Below are 24175 nucleotides of genomic sequence, written 5' to 3'. Positions count from 1 at the left end.
CGAAGATTCATCTGATTACCAAATGCCTTGGGCATCAAAATGGCTGTTTTGTACAACTGAATGATTTTTGTTTTTTTTCCCTGTTTCTCCTTGACCTCCTTGTACTCCTGGCTGGGGAAGTAACTAGTTCTAGATGAGGTAGATGATGTTCTTGGTTTCCAAATGAAATTGATATTTTCCAGATGGTAAGAGCCCAGTCCAGATTGCTGAAGGGAAGTCTGGGTCAGAAATCCCATTAGTTCTTCCAACTGTCATCTCTGGCTGCAATTACAAAGAAAGGCCATCTCCCAAAACAGTCGCAACAGCACATCACCCACCAGGTTACAGCGGGGTTACCTCAAGCCTGACCCTTACATTCCCCAGCGTACCTACTTCCCCAGGTTCCATGGAACCCCCCTCCACCCCAGCCCAATGCCACAATTCTTCCCTATAGCCATGGTATGGGGGAAACGGACAGGACTCTTGATTTTTGATCCGAGGACACTTAGAGACAAATTCAACTAACTCTGAACTACATTAGGTGTCCTTGGTCCAAGTTTTGGAATGAATTACCTTGAAAAAACAGCTGACGCTGCATTTTATAATCCAGGGCCTTGGAGTGAATTACCCCCAAACCACAATTAATTGACACAATATGAAAATAAGCACTGACTCATGGAATTCATTAACATTACCATTTAAAGTAATGGTTCAGCTCTATGAAATTACAAGTGCAGAAATTGACACTTGTATGTATGATCTGGCCTGGAGTAGTGGAAAATTCCCTGAATTGGGAAGCAGATGATAAGGGCTTTATTCCTGAATCTGCCACTTATTAGATGTGCGTCCTTGGGCAAGCTACTTAACCTCTCTGGGACCCAAATTCCTACATTTGTAAGATGAAAGGGCTGTTAGATGATCTCTCAGTTCCCTTCCAGCTCCAATTTTTTATGACCTCAAAACCTGTATAGTTTTCACAAACAGAAGAAAAATGCTAGTAAGGGGTCTCTTACACCTTAATGTCACACACAGAACTGTCTGTTCTGCTCAGGAACTGTATAGAGTCATCCCTCGGTATCTGTGGGGGATTGGTTCCAGGATCTCCCATGGATACCAAGACCCGAGGATAGTCAAGTCCCTTATATTAAATGGTGTGGGATTTGCATGTAACCTACACACGTCCTCCCATATACTTTAAATCATCTCTAGATTACCTATAAAACCTAACACAATGTAAATGCTATGTAAATGCAGCTGACCCTTGAACCACTCTGGGGTTAGGGGTGCCAACCCTTGACGTTGAAAATTAGCTGTGAACTTGACAGTCAGCTACCCATATCCAAAGTTCCACATCGGCAAATTCAACCAACCTTGGATTGTGTAGTACTGTAGTATTTATTGAGAAAAAATCGGTGTATAAGTGGACCCGCCCAGCTCAAACCTGTGTTTCTGGATTTTGGGGGGGAATATGTTTTATACAGAGTTGGTTGACCTCTGGACCCCATAGAGGCAGACCCGCAGACGCAGGCCAGCTGTCCAGAGCTAGTTGTTTGCCATCTAGGACCTTGATCATATTCAGCTGTGTTTCATCAGCACATAGCAGGACCTCATAAATGTTGAGTAAGTGAATGGAGTCAAGTCTTCATTTAGAAATTCTACAATTCTGGCAGGGCTTAAGAACATAATTTCCTCGATCCTACTTCCAGTTACTACCCTCTGTGTCTCTTTAAAGCCAAATCTGAAGAGATGACTGCTGACTCCATTTCCTTCTTCCCACTGACACCTACCCCTTGAGGGTCATTGACATAATCCTAAGCTTACCAGTGACTTCGGTGTTGGGGTGACACTGTGAAATGTGTATATTTGGTCTTGGTCGCTGGTTCCTGGGACAGAGCTCCTAAGGCCCTTGTAATTCCCTGAGTGCTAAATATGAGAGGGGACATCTTTTGGTACTCTTAGTAAGTCCCTTTCCACCTTACCTGGGTTTATGCTAATGAGGTGACTTTCAGAGGATGGGGATTGGTTACCAAAGGAACCAGTCGTTTGATTAGAGAGTTGAAACTTCCAGCCCCACCCTGATCTCTGGGAGGAGATGGGGATTGAGTTAATCACCAAATGGCCAATGATTTAATCAGTCATGCAACATAATGGAACCTCCATAAAAATCTTTTTTTTAAATCTTTTTTTTCTGAGTTAAAAATTTTATTGTATTTTATTTTTTTACATCTTTATTGGAGTATAATTGCTTTACAATGTTGTGTTAGTTTCTGCTGTACAACAAAGTGAATCAGCTATATGTATACCTATATCCCCTCCCTCTTGAGCCTCCCTCCCACCCTCCCTATCCCACCCCTCGCAAAGCACCGAGCTGATCTCCCCGGGCTATGCAGCTGCTTCCCACTAGCTAGCTATTTTACAGTTAGTAGTGTGTATATGTCAACGCTTAAACAATGGGATTGGGAGAGCTTCTGGGTTGGTGAGCACAGGGAGGTGCCAGGAGGGTGGCACGCCTGGAGGGAGCATGGGAGCCCCTTGCCTCTTACCATACCCTGCCCTGTGCATCTTTTTTTTTTTTTTTTTTTTTTTGCGGTACGCGGGCCTCTCACTGTTGTGGCCTCTCCCGTTGCGGAGCACAGGCTCCGGACGCGCAGGCTCGGCGGCCATGGCTCACGGGCCCAGCTGCTCCGTGGCATGTGGGATCTTCCCGGACCGGGGCACGAACCCACGTCCCCTGCATCGGCAGGCGGACTCTCAACCACTGCGCCACCAGGGAAGCCCTGTGCATCTCTTGCATTTGCCTGTTCCTGAGTTCTGTCCTTCATAATTATCCAGTAATCGTAAGTAAAGTGTTTCCTTGAGTTCTGTGAGCCGTTCTCACAAATTACCAAACTGCAGGAGGGGAGTCCTGGGAACCCTTGATTTATAGCTGATGGGTCAGGAGTACAGGAGGCCCAGACTTGAGACTGGCATCTTGGGGGACTGAGCCCCTAACCCGTGGGGTCTGCACTAACCCCAGGTAGTTAGTGTCTGAATTGAATTAAATTGTGAGACACCAGGTGATATCTACGGAGAACTGGAGAGATGTTTGGTGTGGACAACACACACATTTGGTGTCAGAAGTGTCGTGAGTTGAGAAACAGTTTTCCTTTAGTTGGTAAACAAAATGGGCCTTTTGTAGTGTTTATTACACCTGCTCACTCACCAGCATTCAGCTCTGCTGTCCACCATCTTTCTTTTGGAACAAGCTCATCGGGTTTCCTTCACACTACACTCTTCTAGTTTCCCTCACCCTCTATGGTTTCTTATCTTTAGTCTCCTTTGTGAGCTCCCCCTTTTCCCTGGCCATTTAGGTGCTGGAATTTCTCCAGACTCAGTTCTGTTAGCACTCCTTGGACTATCGTGCATCTCTATGCCCTGACTCCCAAATGTCCATCTGCAGACCAGACATCTCTGAACCCTAAGCTTATATCTCCAAGGGCTGACCTTGTCACCAAGATTTCACCAAATCCTATCAAATACAATATGACCAACTCACGAAGAAGAAAACAAACAACCTGGTTAAAAATTAGACAAAAGATTTCAAGGGACACTTCAGCAAAGACAATATACATATGTAAAATACGTACATGAAAAGACATTCAACACTGTTAAACCCACACCACTATGCACCCACTAGAATGGGCAAAATTCTAAACAAACAAACAATACCAAGTAGTGATGAAGATACGGTATAACTGGTGCTCTCTTAACTTCCCCAGTGGGAATGCAAAGTGGCACAGCCATTTTGGAAAATAGTTTAGCGGTTTTTTTATTAATGATATACTTATCCAAGCCAGCAACTCTAGAGGAATGAAAACCTATGTTCACTGTACATGGATCTTTCTGGCAGCATTACTCACAAATATCCAAAACTGGACACCCAGCTGTCCTTCAGTGGGTGAATCGATAAACAAACTGGGGTACATACAAGGCAATACCACTTAGGAATAAAAAGAAAGGAACTATCGCTGTACATGACGACACAGATGCATCTCAAATGCGTTATTCTAAGTGAAAGAAGACAGACTCAAAAGATTACTATATACTATAGGATTTCACTTAAATGACATTTTTGAAAAAGTAAAATTACAAGGACCAACACGCTGTCGGGCGTTGCCAGGTTTTAGGAGTAAGGGGAATATTTGACTACCAAGGACAGCTTGAGGGAATGTTTGGAGATGAAATTGTTATATATCCTCAGTGTAGTGGTGGTTATGTGAGTCTATGCACTTGCCCAAATTCATAGACGTGTATACCCTCCAAAAGAAAAAAAAAAGCCCTGATTTTTACTCTATGTGAATTTTTTCCAATTAAAATACAATATGTTCAAAACTAAATCCTGTATCCCCTTCCATCCATGACCACCATCACACAGTAGTCCTTTGTTATTCAGTCCTCTCGGGTGCAGTGAACAAGAAACGCCAGGGTCCAGGTGGCCTGCCGACAGCTTCCTCTGCTGCCGCCCCACCCACTGCATCACCTACCCTGGCTGCAGCTCTCCACCCCACGCCTTAGCCCACGCCTCCAACTCACCTGGGCAACTTCGGTACCTTCCTAGCTGGTTGCACCATTTCTACTTTTGCCTGCCTACAATCAATTTTCTCTACAGTAGGCAGAGAGAAGACCAAACACAAATTTGGTCTTTTCAGTCCCTTGATGGAAACCTTTCCACCAATTCCCGCTGCTTTTAGGATGAAATTCAAAATCCACATGGTCTGGTTGTTCCTCTCTCCCCAGCCTCGCCCTGGTGCCTCCACTGACGCCCCACCTCCACCCCCGTACTCTAGCACAGCCTTTTGCTCCATCAGAAGCACCAAATTCCATCAGACCTCAGAGTCCTTGACATGCTTTTCCTTTGGAGCTAGCAGTTCTTTCCACCTGCCACCCTGTTACGTTGATTTAACTGCTGCCCGTGTGTCAGATTTCAGCTCAAATGCTCCTCCCTTCACAGAGATTTCTGGGATCGCCTTGGACCAGGGCAGGTTCTTTTTTAAAAAATGCTTTCATATCCCCCTGCCATTTTCCCTCAGGGCACGCACCAAAATTTGTAACAAGAATGAAAATCTCCTATCCTCTTAGAACAGGACAGTGGTTTGCAAATTGTGGTCTCTGGACTAACAAAATCAGTGTCTCCTGGGGACTTATTAAAAATGCAGATTTCCAGACCCCAATCTAGACTTTCTGAATCAGAAACCCTGAAGAAGGGGGTCTTGAAGTCTGTGTTTCAATAAGCATTCCAGATGATTCTAAAACACATTCAAATTTGAGAACCACCATCCTAGTAAATGACTGATTATTCTATGGTTTTAAACCTGTTTAATCAATCAAGGATAATTTGCTTGAATATAGACCCTTACATTTGCATAGTATAACCTAATTTAAGGCAGCTTTATGTGTTATCTGATTTGGCTTTTGTAATTGCTCTGTGATGTTAAGGCTGTTATTATTATCTCCATTATGTAGGTAAAGACACTGGGGCACATCCAGGTTAGGTAAATTGCCTAAAGTCACATAGCTGGTGCTATGGTCTGAATGTTTGTGCCCTCTCCCCAAATTCACATATTGAAATCATAATGCACAATTAAATTAGTGGTATGGGGACTTCCCCGGCAGTCCAGTGGTTGAGACTCCGAGCTTCCAACGCAAGGAGCGCGGGTTCGATCCCTGGTCAGGGAACTAAGATCCCACATGCTGCATGGCACGGCCAAGAAAATAATAATAAAAACAACAATAATAGATAAATAAATAAATTAGTGGTATGAAAATGTAATAGATGCGTTTGCCAAATAGAATCTAAGGTAAGAGGTAAGAGGCAATTGTAGTGATCCAGGAGAGATAACAGTGTTATGGAGAAAGGAAGTGGCATTAGAAATGGAGAGAGAGGGCCAAATTCTAGATATATTAAGAATGTAGAATTGATAGGAGTTGATTGGTTTGAGGTAGAAGGTGGAGGAGAGGTTTCTGGAAGCATCAGTAGAAAAACATCAGAGCAGGAGTGATTCTTTGGATGTGGCAGGGAGTGGAGGTGGGAGGAACACACAGATTCAGTTTGACGCCATGTAGAATGTGAGGTTCTTTTGAGATGTTCAGGCAGAGGAATCAGGGAGGCAGTGCAATAGTTAAATATTTATTGTGTGGGCCAAAAGTTTCATTCGGTTTTTTCTGTAAGATGGCTCTAGTAGCACTTAGTTGTCTTTAACTTCATTCGAAACAATTTTGTTAGATTGTATTGTGACAGCTCTCATATCAGTGTGCATTTAAAAGAAGACATCAAAATTGGTGAATTTTTGCGTAGCCATTTTAATATTGAAGATGGAAGAAAAACAGCAACGTTTTGGGTATATTAGGCTTTATTATTTCAAAAAAGGTAAAAACACAACTGAAACGCAAACGCAGATTTGTGTCGTGAATGGAGAAGGTGCTGTGACTGACTGAACGTGTCAAAAGTGGTTTGCTAAGTTTTGTGCTGGAGATTTCTCACTGGACGATGCTCCACGGGGTCGGGCAGACCAGTTGAAGCTGACAGCAATCAAATGGAGACATTAATTGAGAACAATCAGTTTTTTTTTTTGAGAACAATCAATGTTACACCCCGCGGGAGGTAGCCGACATACTCAAAATATTCAAATCAAGCGTTGAAAATCATTCGCACCAACGTGGGTATGTGAATCGCGTTGATGTTTGGGTTCCACATAAGTTAAGCAAGAAAAACCTTCTTGACCGTATTTCCGCATACAATTCTCTACTTAAATGTAATGGAAACGTTCCGTTTTTAAAACAAATTGTGACGGGTGATGAAAAGTGGATACTGTACAATAATGGGGAATGGAAGAGATCGTGGGGCAAGTGAAATGAACCACCGCTAACCACACCAAAGGCCGGTCTTCATCCAAAGAAGGTGATGTTGTGTATATGGTGGGACTGGAAGGGAGTCCTCTATTATGAGCTCCTTCCAGAAAACCAAACGATTAATTCCCACAAGTACTGCTCCCGATTAGACCAACTGAAAGCAGCACTCGACAAAAAGCGTCCAGAATTAGTCAACAGAAAATGCATAATCTCCCATCAGGATAACGCAAAACTACATGTTTCTTTGATGACCAGGCAAAAACTGTTACAGCTTGGCTGGGACATTCTGACTCAACCACTGTATTCACCAGACATTGCACCTTCGGATTTCCATTCATTTCGGTCTTTACAAAATTCTCTTAATGGAAGAAATGTCAATTCCCTGGAAGACTGTAAAAGGCACCTGGACAATTTTCTGCTCGAAAAGCTAAAAAGTTTTGGGAAGGTGGAATTATGAAGTTGCCTAAAAAATGGCAGAAGGTCGTGGAACAGAAGGGTGAATACGTTGTTCAATAAACTTCTTGGTGAAAATGAAAAATGTGTCTTTTATTTTTTACTTAAAAACCGAAGGCACTTTTTGGCCAACCCAATGGCTAGCAATATAGAATTAGAAGCTGTTAGCACTTACCATAAATTAGACAGTACTAAAGCCAGTGGGAATAGATAAGGCTGCCTTGGGAGAGAGCATAGAATGAAAAGATAAGATGACCTAAGATGTAAAACCAAGTGATTGACTTGAAATAACATTGTAGCTTTGTTTTTAGAAGTCATTTAAATGTTTTTTACAGAATGGTTTGAATTGGAGAGGGCAAAAATTGTAGGTGGCTGATAGCAACAAACTGTAGAGAAGTGTTTTATATACACATAGCACCTTGGTAGCTAACACTGGAGACACTCATTTTATAATAGAAAAATGAAAAGTTGTTAAGAATTGTCTCTGGGTTATTCTCATCATCAGGAATTTTATACTGTGTAATTACTCTTCACCTTCCTATCTATGCCACTTGAAAGAAGAAAAGGAGAAGTAGGAAACCATGGAAGAAATAATGTGTTCCTCTTGGGAAAACATTTTTTTAGTAGCAATATGGGGGGAGCTGCAAGGGAAAAAAGTCAGAAACCCAACAATAGTGTTAAAGAAACTAAGGAAATTTTGACAGCAAAATGTGCAGTATTGTACACAAACCACTTCTGACACAAAATTGACCAGAAGTGTACCCAAATTTGACTCCAAGATAGGATGGATTACTTACTCATTAGAATGAGGTAGACCAGCATATCTCAAAGCTTATTCAAGGCTCTGAGAAATAAAGAAATTTGTTTAATTTTATTAAGGCCATTATCTCCCCAAATTAAAACAAAAATCCAGGACTTCTCTCGTGGCACAGTGGTTGAGAATCCACCTGCAAATGCAGGGGACACGGGTTCGAGCCTTGGTCCGGGAAGGTCCCACATGCCACAGAGCAACTAAGCCCATGCGCCACAACTACTGAGCCTGCGCTCTAGAGCCCGCGAGCTCCATTTCCTCCACTCTCCTTTGTACTGTTATTATCATCATACAAATTATGTCTTTATACATCATGTGCCCATCAACACGGATTTACAATGATTGTTTATGCAGTTGCCTGTTAAATTAGATAGAAGAAAAAGAGACTTATGAGCAAAAGCAATATCTATACTGCCTTTTTATATTTACCTATGTAGTTACCTTTCCCGGTGCTCTTTATTTCTTCATATGTATTCAAGTTACTGCCTAGTACCCTTTCATTCCACCTGAAGGACTCCTTTTGGCATTTCTTGAAGAGCATGTTGGCTCTCTTACTTTGTTTTATTCTTTTTATATTTTCTTTCCTTTTATTATTGTAGTTGATTTACAATGTTGTGGTCATTCTTTTTTATATTTTCTATCTTTTTATTAATGTTTACTATTTGGTAAGACATTGTTCTCATACTCTCCTTTAGTTCTTTAAACATAGTTGCCTTTAGTTCTCTAAAAATATTTGTGATCGCTTTTAAGTTCTTTGTCCAATAATTCCAACATTTGGTATTTCTCAGGGATAAATACTGTTGACTGCTATTTTTTCCTTGTGTATGGGTCATACTTTCCTGTTTCTTTGCATGTCTCACAATTTTTTGTGGACACTTGGATATTTAAATTATGTAATACACAGTGACTCTGAAAATTGTACCCCCCTCCCCTGGGCTTTTTTGCTGTTGCCGTTTGTTGTTGTTATTGTTACTGTTTGTTTAGTGACTTTTCTAAATGAATTCTGTAAAGTCTATACTCAATGTGTTACCATTGAAGTCTCTGCTAGATTAGTTTAGGGTTCATCAAATAGAGATTCCCTTAAATACCTTAAAGTCTCCCAGCCTCTGTCTAGAGGCTCTGTGTGTGTTGGAAAATGCCTTCAATGCTCTGACGGGCAGTTTGTAACACTGCCTTGGCCTTCACTTCTTGCTTGCCTGGAGCTTCAAGGTCAGCCAGAGGTGAAAGATTATAGCCTTCTCAGGACTTTCCTGGGGAAGTGCACAGCCCTGCCCACGTATGCGGCCTTCTAGATTCCCAGGAATGTGTCAGAGCTTTTCAAAGACCCCTATGGATATTTCATTCCCCAGCTTTTCCTTTTATGTTTTTGGGCAGCTTCTTGTTAGTGCTGCCTTAGGCAGCTGTGATGTTAAACCGTTGCCACTAATTATTTTCAACAAATGCCCCAGGGAAAAGGCTGTTGACACTGAGAAAACTCTGAGTCAGATCAGCTAAAGACAAGCCCTGCAAGTGGGTATTTCCAAGGAACTGCCAGTCAGGTCAAATTGTGCCAGTTCTCTGGGGATGGGGCTTTTTAGGGGACCTCAGACATGTTTCCCCCCTGCCAATTCATGCCTACCATCGTTGTTGTTGGCTACCATGGAGCTGAGGAGGGGGAGATGGGATAGGACAAGTTAAAACACCACAAAGTTCATTCTTCTTACTGAGGTTCAGTTGCTTCTTCTCTCCCCCTTCTCCTCCTTTTAATAAACATTCATTGGATCGTTGCAAACTTTTAATTTCCAGAGTTAAAAAAATGTTGATTTGGATAATTTGTACTGGTGTTCTCATTGCTTTTTGGAGGACCAGATTTTTTCTTTACTACATCATTCTAGAAGTCAGATCCTCCAAACTTTTGTTTTTAAACCATAGAACGCTTTCTTTATGCCACATCTGTTACCATCCTGTGCTTATTAATAGTGTATCAGCTATGATTTGTTGACTGATATGAGGAGCCAGGCATATTATTTGATCTTTACAGCAACCATGGTAAGCAGCTACTATTTTTATTGTTGCTGTTGTTGTTGTTACCAGGTTCAAATGAAGAAGGTGGAACATAGGTTAGCTCATTTATTCAAAATCACCAAAACTTGTAAATGACATTGAAGAAGCGAACTGCCGCGTTGTGGAGAGGGCCATGTGCAAAAATGGTAGGTAGCCTGTAGGAGCTGAGGACCTCAGTCCTACAATGGCAAGGACATGAATGCAGCCAACAACCAAGTTAACTTAGATGGGGATCCCAACCTCAGATATGATCGCAGCCCTGCCCACCACCTTCATTGTAGCTTCGTGAGATCCTAAGCAAACTACCCAGTTAAGCCATGCCTGGAATTCTGATCCACAGAAAACGTGAGCTGATAAATGTTGGGTCAAGTAGATTTTTTCTGTTAACGCTTTTATTCACATGCAATACAATTTGCCCACTTAAAAGCATACAATTCTTTGGTTTTTATTCTCTTCACAGCATTGTGAAACCATCACCATAATCAGTTTCATAATATTTTCAGTACGCCCGAAAGCAATCCCATATTTTTTAGCGGTCACCCACCATTCTTCTATTCCCTCAGCCCTAGGCTACCGCTAACCTCCTTTCTGTCTCTATAACTTTGTTTATTCTAGACATTTCATATAAATGGAGTCATACAATATGTGGTCTCTTGTGACTGGCTTCTTTCACTTAGCCCAATGTTTTCAAGGTTTATCCATGTTGTGGCATGTATGAGTATTTCATTTTTTAAAAATTGCTGAATAATGCCATTGGGTGGTTATACCACATTTGGCTATCAACCGATGAGTGTTTGTTTTTGCTACCTCTTGGCTCTTATGAATAATGCTGCTACGAATGTTTGTGTGCAAGTTTTTTGGCGGGCATGTGTTTTCATTTCTCCTGGGTATATGTACAGGAGTGGAATTGCTGGGTCATATGGTAACTCTATGATTAAACTTTTGAGGAACTGCCGAACTGTTTTCCAAGGCAGTATTTCCACCAGCCGTGTATGAGGTTTCTGATTTGTCAACCTCCTCACCAGTGCATAGCTGGGGCTGACGAGAACTTCCAATGGCTTGCCTCTGCCAGGAAGATACCATATCCCATAAGTGAGAGATGGGAGAAGAGGGAGCCCTGTGTTCTTGGCGTCACCTGCCTGGAATAGAGTTTTTGTCCCATTGAGCTGGGAGGAGGGAGGGAGGGGATGAGTCATGGTTTAAATACTACAGACTCTCGCCGTTCTCGCCAAGTTTTACCAGGTTTTCTTGAATAAGTATTTCTTCATTTGCTCTATACCCTAAGGACGATTTCCAGAGACTTTAAATATTAGGATTTAAGAAATAATTTTCACTAGTTACGTTTGTTTTGCTGGAGACTGCAGAGCTCTCAACACTGTCATCCTAGAGGTGGAAATCTAAATGTTTGTTGTTTAAAGCTGCTAAGATTGTGGTAATTTGTCATGCAGCATGGAAAACTGTTACACAGGGAACTAGTGCCCTTACAAAATTTACTTTGAGAAGCAGTGTTGTTGGCTAATCAAGCACTGGAATAAATGGAAAATTAGATTAATTTGAAAAGGATGATATTTAATGATTAATAGAAAATACATTGATGACACCCATTTCAACAGTGGAATTTTTCTTTTTTTTTTTTTTTTGGCTGTGTTGTGTCTTCGTTTCTGTGAGAGGGCTTTCTCTAGTTGCGGCGAGCGGGCCTCTCACTATCGCGGCCTCTCTTGTTGCGGAGCACAGGGTCCAGACGCGCAGGCTCAGTAGTTGTGGCTCACGGGCCTAATTGCTCCGCGGCATGTGGGATCTTCCCAGACCAGGGCTCGAACCCGTGTCCGCTGCATTAGCAGGCAGATTCTCAACCACTGAGCCACCAGGGAAGCCCTCAACAGTGGAATATTTTTATTTTTACTTTCAAAAGGAAGAGCATATTTGTCTCCTTCCATAAATTATGCATAGCCAAAGCACTCCCAGTACCTCATGCCAGTATATATTAATTACAGGCAAATACATTTCAGAAGGTTAAGTAAACCAGCGGATTCCATACTTCTGAGTTTCACTGATCAGTTAATTTCCAAAAAATATTGGGAGGCTGTTGTAGGGTTGCCCCCTTTTAATATTTGCCATATAAGGACATCTTTGAAAAACCATCTATACAAACCATCACCATTTCAGATCTGAGAGGGCATTTGAGCATCAATAAGGAAAGGAGGCCATAATCTCAGGATTATGAAGGATAATCTTTGAAACTGAATGCATTTAGCCTTCTAAAAGGTCATTTATTCCCCCTTTTTACTCTTTTAATGGTAGTCCTGTGGAAGCTTTGTTACAGACTGATTGGAAAATTGGCATTTGGGAACCGTCGAAATTTGCAAGCTAAACAAATAAAAATGGCAAACTTAGTGGGCTCCCTTGTTTTTGCAAGGCACCCTTTCCCTAGTCATACATTTTGGATAAAGCCTAGACTTAATTCCTATCAATATGTAAAAATCAAAATATACTGAGCGAATATTCACTTTACCAAAACATTTAATAAACACCTCCTAAATACATAGCTATCAGAGTATATTTACATTTTTTATATTCAAGTACTTGTCAAGGAAACTTGGAGAAGTAGAGGAATTGAAAGATAACAGTATGTACATTGACATTCAGCCATAAATGGAGATTAAGCATTCTGGAAATTACAATGTATTCGAAGGGGAAGTAAGAGTAGGTATGAGATGTGAGATTTACACAACTATTTTCAGGAATACAGCTGTTTTGTAAAACGAGGAACACTTATGTTCATTGTTAACATAATTTAAAGGTTAAATCCCAGGATACTTTTCTGTTAGCATAATGTATCTCTGAGAAATTCTCCTGCACTTGAAGAGCAGTACAGCTGCTCTGGGCTTCATCCAACTTAGGCTAATATCTCTATAATTCTTTATACAGCTAATAAAGTCTCTGGAAACTTCTTACTGTGATTAAACACTAGCAAAGGCCTTGCCAAAGACACTTAGCAAAGAACTGGCATTGTAGGTTTCCAGTAACTGAGTGACATGGGGCAGTCATAGCAAAGATCATAGCAAAATTCTGAAGAAAATATGTCACATTTGAGAAAAGGAGTCAGCCTTCATTTCTGGCATTGTGGATTCTGTGGTCAAGGCATCCTCTACACAGTGTTTACTGCAAGTAAATGGAATGTGTCACTGGTGCCTCCTTTTCCAATTTTAATTGCATGTTGCTTCCCCAGAGAATTTTGAGAGTTATTCTCCTCTTCCTTTTTTCCTTTTCACATGAGATATCAGGTAATCCCCTCATCCCACAAATTATTTGGAAGATGAGGAATAACTCGGGCAAAGCAAAATAACTTCCAAACCAAATAATGTAGATGTCTTTTTTTCTCTTCCTCAGAATATAAAATGTTTTGAAATAAATAATAATTCTGGCAAAAAGTCTCCTCCCTGGGCTTTAGGGTGGGGAGTAGAGCTCAACGGAGTAGAGCTCAACTTTCTTTAAGCCAAAGGAGCTCTGGGTTGAATGACATTCCATGTTTTATAGACGGATGAGAATGGTTCTTTCCTAAAGCTTTCTTCCTGTTTGAGCAGACCTACCTGCCTTAAAACTCAGCATGTTCAGGTCTTACTCAGCTAAAGGGTTTCTGTTGCAGCTTACCGTTGACCAGTAGCCTCACCCGGGAATCTGAGCTCCGGATTAAGCTTTGGTGACTAGTCAGTCAATAGCAAGATGAATAAGCAAGAAGGGGCTCTAAGCATGACAGAATCAGAAAGTCCAGATCAACCAGATATGTGTTGAAATTCAGGGGAACGCAAGTTCAGGATCTAAAACTTAAATAATGAGGCGATTGCCAGGGAATATGCAAGGCAAAGTCCGGGAATGAGGAGAAATGGAAAGTGTCTAGGAACAACTCATCCAGCATGTCCTGGACTGACCCATCTTGTCACAAAGCAAGCCCAAGAGAGGACAGTTTTCTTCCACAAATGTTTACTAAGTAGTAATGAAGGCTGTACTTGAACAACGAATACAAAGGTCAAGGAGAGTTTCAGAGCTAAAAATGAGAAAGTGGGCCCATGTCTCTTCTTTCACTTCCTCCTAATGCCCTTATGAAAGAAGAATAAAGCGACTTTGTCTATTGCAGGCATAAACCTACAAGAATGGGTTAACAGGAGGGGAGACAAAAGCAATAACAAACTGGGAAGCTGATGGACAAGAAGTGAATGACTTAACAGACGTGAAAAGGCTGAATGATAACCATGATTGGAGAAGGCTACAGAATTCCCAAAAAGCTTAGGACTCAGTGGCAGTAATGACTTTTGAAAGTGGGGGTGAATGTGTGGCTAAAGTTAGAAAATTGGTTGCAACTCTGTTTAAGAAACAGTTAGACCTAGAAACAGTGACCAAACCAAAAGCAAGATTCATCCCTAGCACCCAGATTGTGGTATTGAAATATCCCACTTTAAAAAGAAAAACATGGGTGCTTCTTGAAGAAATGGCCGATACCAAGTCTGGGGTGAGAAATGTACGAGATGGGTCTGAAACGTCTTGTCATATCAATTGAAAATGAAACTATCAAAAACTATTAAAGTCATGTAAACAAGAATCAGGAGGCAACTGGAAAAGTCTTCCACCGGCAAAAGATGTTACAGTGTGTCAGTAAGGACTATAGTTGAAATGAATTAAAATCTGTCAAATCTGTTCAAATCCATGTATTTATAATGGTATTTTTTAAAAACCATAAGTGATCACCTTAGAAAGATGATTGGCAACCAATTCATTATTTTGAAAACTGGTGTATGAATGGAAAGAACAAGCAGTTATATAAATAGTATAACTGATTAACAAAATAGTAGTTTGAGAAGAAACTACTAAATGAAGAAGAACTGAGAGAATTAAAATATCACCATTTTGTAACCTTCAATAAATTAATGGATCAAAGGATTAACCATCATTAACTACTAACATCATAAAAAGAGAGACAACCAGACATATGTGCCTCCTGATGAAAAAAACCGTGCCACCACTTATGGTTTAATACACATGAAGCAAAAACTAACTGAACTAAAAAAAAAGAGAGACAGATCTACAATCATAATTCAAGATTTTAGCACCCTTCTCTAAATAATTGATAGAACAAAGAGAGAGAAAATCAATAAGAATAGACACTATATACATAGAATATATGCTGTTCTATTTGTAGGACAACTCTGTCAACCAACTTGATCTAATGGACATTTATAGGGTAATCCACTCCAAACTGTAGAATATACCATTTCTATACATGCACATGGAAATTTCTCTAATATAGACCAAGTTATGGGTCATTAAAAATAAGTATCAGTAAATTTCAAAAAAAATCTTACAGAGTATGTTCTCTGACCAAATGGAATTAAATTATTAATCAATAATACTGAGATATAAAAAAAAAAAACAGGGCTTCCCTGGTGGCGCAGTGGTTGAGAGTCCACCTGCCGATGCAGGGGACACGGGTTCGTGCCCCGGTCCGGGAAGATCCCACATGCCGCGGAGCGGCTGGGCCCGTGAGCCATGGCCGCTGAGCCTGCGTGTCCAGAGCCTGTGCTCCACAACGGAACAGGCCACAGCAGTGAGAGGCCCACGTACCACAAAAAAAAAAAAAAAATTGCTCTATGGATTCAATGCAATCCAATCAAAATATCAACAGTTTTTTGTCTAAACTGATAATTCTGAAATTTATGTGGAAAATCAAAGCACTTAGAATAGTCAAAACAATAATAAAAACACAGTTGGAAGACTTCTACTACTTGATTTGAAGACTTGTGATAATATTATGTTAATCAAGCCAAAATGATTTTGGCATAAGGACAAACAACTAGATCAAAAGAACATATTAGAAAATTCAGAAATATACCTACATATATACTATCAATTAATTTTCGACAAAGTCACTAAGGGGAAAGTCTTTTCAATGAACAGTGCTGGAAGAATGGGACATGTATGCAGGAAAAGTGAACTTTGACCCCTATCTCCTGCCATACACAAAAGTTGAGATGACCATAAACCCAAATTAAAAGCGAAAACTATAGGGACTTCCCTGGCGGTCCAGTGGTTGAGGCTTTGCCCTTCCACTGCAGGGGGCGCAGGTTCGATCCCTGGTCAGGGAACTAAGATCCCGCATGCCATACAGTGCGACCAAAAAAAAAAAAACTAAAACTATAAAGCTTCTAGAAGAAAACTTAGGAGAATATCTTTGCAAACTTGGATGAGGCAAAGTCTTCTTAGAAAGGACATAAAAAGCACTAACCATGAAAAATTGGTAAATAGGATTTCATAAAAGATTTTAAAATCTGTTCATTGAAAGATGTCTAGAAAATCAAAAGACAAGTCAAAGACTGGGAGAAAATATTTGCATTACATACAGCCAATGAAAGGTTTGTGTTCAGAGTATATAAATAACTTGTACAACTCAATAATAAAAAGACAACCAACCCAATGGAAAAATGGACTTCAACAGGCAGTTTAAAAAAGAAGCAATATGATCAACAGGCATGTGAAAGGATGTTCAACATTATTAGTCTTCAGGGAAATATAAATTAAAAAGCACAATAGAATACCACTTTGCACTAGAAATAAAAGCATACATTGTTAGTGGGAGTGTAAAATGGTACAATTTTGGAAAAATGGTTTGGCAGTTCCTTATAAAGTTAAATATACCCATGCCCCATGACCTAGAAATTCCAATTTTAATATTTACCCAAGACTAATGAAAACATATATCCACAAAAAGACTTGTACAATAATATTTATATCAGTTATTGTCACAGTAGCCCCCAATTAGAAACAGCTCTAATATCCATCAACAGAAAATGGGAGAAAGAAATTGTGAGATATCCATTCAGCTAAGAAAAAGTACATACTGTCTGACTTATTTTATATGAAATTCAAGGACAAGTAAAACTAATTAGATGATGGAAATCAGAACAATTGTTATCTATGGGTGGTAGAGACTATCAGGAAGGGGGCAAGAGAGAACTTTTTGGGTGACAGAAATAATGTATTATTTTGACTGCAGTGTTTATTACCCAGACGTATACATTTGTGTATTGTGTGTGAAAGAAGTGAAATTTATCAATAGTGTACATAAAAACCTATGCATTTCACTGTATGTGAATTTTGATTCAACACACGTTAAACTAAATACATTTTTCAAAAGTCTTTTTTTATTTATTTTATTTAATTTATTTATTTATTTTTAAATGAAAGCTTCTTTCTTTCTTTCTTTATTTTTGGCTGTGTTGGGTCTTCGTTTCTGTGCGAGGGCTTTCTCTAGTTGCGGCGAGCGGGGGCCACTCTTCATCACGGTGCGCGGGCCTCTCACTGTCACAGCCTCTCTTGTTGCGGAGCACAGGCTCCAGATGCGCAGGCTCAGTAGTTGTGGCTCACGGGCCTAGCTGCTCCGCGGCATGTGGGATCTTCCCAGACCAGGGCTCGAACCCATGTCACCTGCATTGGCAGGCAGATTCTCAACCACTGTGCCACCAGGGAAGCCCAAAGTAGTCTTTTTTTTAAAAGGAACTTGCAGAAGATGCAAACAAACAAACAAACAAACAAAAAATGTCTTCAGTCTTGATCTGGCCTGGAATTTTTAACTATATTCTACTGGATTTTTAGGCCTAAACAACAATGTGAACTCAAGGTGATGTCAGTTCAGCTTAGTGGATACCTCTGCTAGCTTCCTTTCCTCCCAGCTCCCTGCCTGTTCCCCCATCACAGAGGAGTAATTTCTGGGGAAGCCCTTTTGGCCTTTTTCTCCTTTGAACATGTTCTGATACTCTGCTTGAGGGACTAACTTCCTTTTGTTTTGGTGATAGGCCTCTAAGGTCTTCACAGTTCCTCCAAGTTGATTCTTCAACTCCATACGCTGCCCTGATTAATTTTGTCCCTTCCAGCCCACTGCCACCGGCCGGTTTAACCCTCCTTAATTTCTCATCTGGACTTTGACGACAATCTCCCATTGTCTGCCCCTCTCCAATATGTACCAAGGAGATTTCTCCATCTAACATCTGACCATATAACTCTCCTGTTTCAAAGCCTTGTATGGCTCTCTAATACCTACAAAACAAAATCCGAATCCTACCATCAGAAAAGCCCATGATCTGGCCTCTACCCATTTTCCTAGTCACTTTTCCTTGCTATTTATTGCTCTAAGACTATGCATCCTTTCTTATGCCGCCACATAGTCTGTCCTCTGCCTGGAGATCCCAGACACTCCCCTTCTGCCCACCAATCAGGATGGCCATGCAAATTTCTTACTTTTCAAGACCCACATCAGTGAAATCTTCCCACACCTTAAGTAGAGTCAGACTCCCATTATGTACTTATCACAATTCTACTGTATCTGTTTGTTCACTAGTCTATATGCTCCCTGCGGGCAGGGTGGGTTTTTTTTTTTTTTTTTCAATTTTTTAACCTCCAGCGCCTGGCTCAGGATCATTTGCTCAATGAACAAGTGAATGAAGGAGTTGACCCACTTCTGGAATTTTCATGAGCAGTTCTTAAAGCAGAATCCCTCTGACCACTTCCAGGGAAGAGCCTCATCAAAGTCCACTTAGTTCAAGCTTACAGTCTAAATAAATAAACAAACAAACAAATAAGTAAATAAATAAAAGCTAGCTCCCTCCCTCCCTCCGTCCTGTTCACTACAGCAGCCATTTAAATAAGCTATATACCTAGCTTAGGACTGTTCTCTGATTCAGGACTGCTGAATTTGTGCTGAGAATATTAATAGGTACACACGAAGGCCTATAGGTGTTGAGGTCTTGGGGGGCCCTTCCCTTCTGATTATCCACCTAGCTCTCCACCTGAGGAGCAACCAGTTTTGAAAAAATGGGTGTATCATGTTGCTGGAAAAGTGATTTCTGGTTAAGGGCAGCCCGGTGCTAACAAGCTCTGGGCTTGTTTTTATAGCTCTGCTTCATAGGTTTTAATATGTGGTATGTGTGTACAGCCCGACCAGCTTCTCCATTTAACTCCATCCCCAGAGGCAAGGGTCCGAACCTATCATTTTCTTATGTCTTGAGTACATCTGGTTTATTGCTCTTCACTCAATCTGTTTAGTATATGCTGTTGCTCTACTGGCAGGATAATTTCCAACAGCATGCAGCAAGCAGAAGGACTTCCATTCCCTCTAAACTCTCTATGCATTCTAGGTAGGTATTGAGTAGTTGAAATGTAAACCACCAAAACCTCTTTCCTGTTATTCACTGTATTGATTCACCCTAAGAAGTTGAAAATCAAGAAAATGTTTTCTGGCTGAATTAGAAAGCAAAGAACATCTTAGAGCAAAAACAAAGTCAGGGTGCCGAAATCGTGGCCAGATGTCAGCACCAGCCCTGAAGTCTTACACAATCACAGAGGATGGAATACTGATCTTCGTTAGGCATTAAGTAGGCGTCTTCCCTGAGGGAGGGTTAGAATTCCCTGTTACATCTTCCCGGTTTGCTGGACCACAGTGGAGGAAGGAAATCATCAATTATAAGCCACTCAGATCCCAGCACATTTTCCAAAGCACTTCTTGTTTTTCAAGCCCCATATTCCCAGAACAAGCAAAGTTTCATTTCTTGTTGGGCGGTAGGAAAAGTCAGAGCTGAAAGTGGAAATCTTTAGCCATTGAGGATGAGCAAAAGCTAGAGGAGTCCAGTCTTCCTAACAGGCAGCTGTGTGGAGGGCTTCCCAGCTCTTTCTCTGCTCCAAGCTTGCAGCTGCACCCCTGTCTCAGATCTCATGTTAGGAAGATGCTCCAGACAAGCAGATTACCTTCTAAGAGTTCACCGATATTCCCGTTCCCGTTTTCTCTTTTCTATCCTTAAGTGTTTCCATCTTGCCATCACCATCCATCTGAACTGACACACCCTTTTTTACTGTCCTTTGGGGGAAGGGAGCAGAGTATGAAACCAAAAGTAATTAAACTATAATAAGATGTCATATTTGCCCAGTGTTTTACCACTTCCCTGCTTCCACAGGTGGATTCATGAAGCAGATGACAAAAATTAAACCCAAAGTGGTTTCTCCTTGAGATTAAGTGGAAAGGGAAAACACGATAGTTAGAAACATCATCTAAGAGGCAGCAGCAGGCTTTAGCAGGTGTTCAGATCCTTGTGGAATGAAGCGTATGAGTGAGGTGACTAGGGGATAATCTGTCCTTTGCCTCTTCCAGCTTCTGGTGACTGTCGGCATTACTGGGTTCGTGGCCACAAGGCCACATCTTTAAGATGAACATCCTCAAATCTCCCTCTGCTCCATCTTCACACTGCCTTCTCTTTTGTGTGTGTGTGTCAATCTCCTCTGCTTCCTCTTATAAGGACACATGTGATTGCATTTAGGTCCCACCGGATAATCCAGGATAATCTCCTCATCCCAACATCCTTTAACTTAATCACATCTGCAAAGACTCTATTTCCAAATGAGCTAACATTTACAGGTTCCAGAGATTAGAACCCCATGTCTTTGGGGGCCACCATTCAGCCTATTACAATGTCTTTTGCCCATTTTCAGTCTGGACTGTTTGTTTTCTCTACTGTTGAATTTTGCGAGTTCTTTATACAAGAGCTGAGATACAAATCCTTTGCAGACATGTGGTTCACAAATATTTTCTCCAATTCTATAGCTTGTTTTTGTTTGTTTGTTTTGTTTTTGTTTTTTAACCCTCTTCATGGGGTCTTTTGCAGAACTAAAGGTTTTCATTGTGATGAGGTTCATTTTATCATTTTTTCTTTTTATAGACCATGCCTTTAGTGTCAAGTCTATAAACTCTTCACCTAGCCCTTTGTTCTGAAACTTTTCTTCAAGTATCACCAGTGTATTTATAAATTTTTATAGTTTTATATTTTATACTTTTTTCTAAAAGTTTTATAGCTATATGTTTTACATTTTTATGTTTTATAGTTTTGTGTTTTACATTTTTTTCTAAAAGTTTTATAGTTTTATGTTTTGTATTTTACATGTGAGTCCATGTTTTCCCAGCTCTTTGCCATGAGGGACTTTATTACACAGTTATGAAGATTTCTAGGACACCGTGGTGGACTGTATTACTGTTTGTGTTATTCATTCTCCCTCTTCCCTTTATGAGGATTATATATCTGTGCCTATTTCCAGGCAGGAAGCTGAGGCTGGGAATGTCATGTTCAAGGATATTCACCATAGCTGTGATCCAGGGGTCAAGAAACCACCACTGCCACTGCAGGTGTCTTTCAACACCCACAGAGTAAGTGACCAGGCACTAGAACACACCTACTGAAACCCCAAGCCCCACAACTCTGCTTGCCAGGGGACATAGGTGAAAGGGCAGGAAAGGGGTTCTGTCTCACTTCTGTCTTCCAAATTGCACTGAGTACATCTCACTGGCAATTTCAAATTTACCACCAGAGCCCACTTACTATGTCCAATGTACAGCCAAACTTCCCAGGCTCATCTTCCTTCACGCATTTTCTTCTCCTTCCTTTCCTTTTTTTTTTTTTTAAGCTCCTTTTTTGTAAAATATAACAAAAATACAGAAAGCACTCAAAACAAAGCATTCAGCTCAATGATTTATCAAAGCAAACCCTCCTATAGCATCACCCAGATTGAGAGCCAGAATGTTAGCACTCCTGGAGCACTTCTTGTTCTCCTCCCAGTCACTTTTCACCCCCTTCCTCCTAAGTGACAACAAACCTGATTTTTATGGTCATCACTTTGGTGGTTTTTTAAAAAATTTTTTTTGCCAGTTTAAACTTGTAAATAGTATGGTTTCATAGTGCCTGTTTTTGAGCATTCTATAAATGGAATTATGAAGTATTATATTTTTGTATCTAGCTTCTTTGCTCAACACTGTGAGGTTAATTCCAGTTGGTGCAGACAGTGACATTGCTGTATATGGTATTCTACTGCATGAATATAATACCATTTATTTAGCCTTTCTTCTCTTGATGGACATTTAGGTGGTTTCCCAGTTTGGCTATTACAGATAATGCTGCTATACACAATTATGTACATGTCTTTTGGTGCACATATGTGCATTTCAGTTGTATATATATCTAGGTGTGGATAATGTTGTTTTCAGTTAATTGTTTTATAAGGTTTAGGTAAAGATTCTTCTTTTTTCCTTTTCCCTTTTTTTTTTTTTTTTTTTTTGCCTATGGATGTCCAATTTCTCTAGCATCATTTTAAAAAAATGTTCCAGCCAGAGTGATCCTCCTAAACTAAAAATCAGACCATGTCATTCTCCTGTTTAAATTCTTCAGTAGCTTATTCTTACACTAAGAGGACACCTACCTCTCCAACTTCATCCTGGGTCACTTTCACCCACCTCCCACGATGTCCCAGCCACCCTACCTTCTTCTGGGTCCCCCAAACTCTCCAATGTCTTTGCACTTGCCTTTCCCTCCATTTGGAAGGTTCTTCCCCTGGCTCCTCATGCGACTGGCTCCTTCTGGTCCCTGAAATCTCAGTTTAAAGTCAGCTGTTCAGATAAAGCTTCTCTGACTACGCTATGAGAGTAGACTCCTCTACATTACCACCCATCATTCTCTATCACAGCAGCCTGCATACACTCTCCACAGTCTTGACCACCATCTGCAAGTGCTTTAATCACTCATTCATTGTCTACCTTCTCCAATAGATGGTAAGCTCTATGAAGAAAAGGGCCGAGTTGTTGATCTCACCCAATGATGGTTCCCCAGTGTGTAGCCCAGTGTCTGGCATACAGTAGTTGCCTTCAAAATATTAGTTAAATGTTGTCATTAAACTAGAGTTTGTGATGATATGGCTAGCTTTGTTCCAATGTTAGGAAGAGTTTCCTGAAAGCTAGGGCTGTGTGAAAAGCAGTGGGCTGCATGGCATGTCTGAAGTCCTCTCCCTGGAATGGGATGACACAGAGGCATTTCCACATCTTGAAAAGCCCAACAAAGCAATGTCGACGGTTCCTCTCAACTCTGAGACTCTGGTGCTGGAAGTGATGGGGAGGAGAAGCAGGGTGGTTCCATTATGAACACGTTCAGATTTTAGACAAGTCCACTGAACAATGGAGGGTTTGGAATCCAGTTTGGAGAGTCATCTGTTTTTAGCAGTCAAAAGAGAAGCTATTGAGGGACTTCCCTGGTGGTCCAGGGGTAAAAACTCCACCTTCCAATGCAGGGGACACGGGTTCAATCCCTGGTCAGGGAACTAAGACACCACATGCTGCGGGGGAGCTAAGACACCACATGCTGAGGGGCAACTAGGCCGGGTGCCACAACTGCTGAGCTCGCGCACCTCAGCTAGAGCCTGAGTACTGCAAACTACTAGAGCCCACGCGCCCTAGAGCCTGCACACTGCAACTAGAGATAAGCCCACGCACCACAGCAAAGATCCCACCTGCCTCAACGAAGATCCTGTGTGCCACAACTAAGACCAAACACAGCCAAAAATAAATAAAATAAATAAATAATAAATTTAAAAATAATAATAAAAAAGAGAAGCTATTGGGAAAACTGGTAAATATAAGAATGAGAAGATATATGGGAGCAAAAACTCCTCAATTTCCTTCTAATTCTTTTCTTTCCCTTCCTCTGTGCTGGAGTTAACCACTTCCAGATCTGATCAGTGTCTTAGTCTGCTCAGGCTGCCATAATAAAATATAATAGACTAGCTGGCTTGAACAACAGACATTTATTTCTCACAGTTCTGGAGGCTAGAAGTCTGAGATCAGGCTGCTGACATGGTTGGGTTCTGGCAAGAGCTCTCTTCCTTGCTTGCAGACAGCCACCTTCTCACTGGGTCCTCACGTGACAGAGAAAGAGAACGAGAGAGCGCTCTCTCGTGTCTCTTCTTCTTCTTTTTTTTTAAAAAATAAATTTATTTATTTAATGTATTTATTTTTGGCTGCATTGGGTCTTTGTTGCTGCATGCAGGCTTTCTCTAGTTGCAGCAAGCAGGGCTACTCTTCGTTGTGGTGAGTGGGCTTCTCATTGTGGTGGCTTCTCTTGTTGCAGAGCACGGGCTTTAGGCACATGG

The sequence above is a fragment of the Grampus griseus genome, assembly GCF_964374135.1.
Source record: "Grampus griseus genome assembly, chromosome: 6".
In the NCBI taxonomy this organism is placed as follows: Eukaryota; Metazoa; Chordata; class Mammalia; order Artiodactyla; family Delphinidae; genus Grampus; species Grampus griseus.
This window is presented reverse-complemented; position numbering follows the sequence as displayed.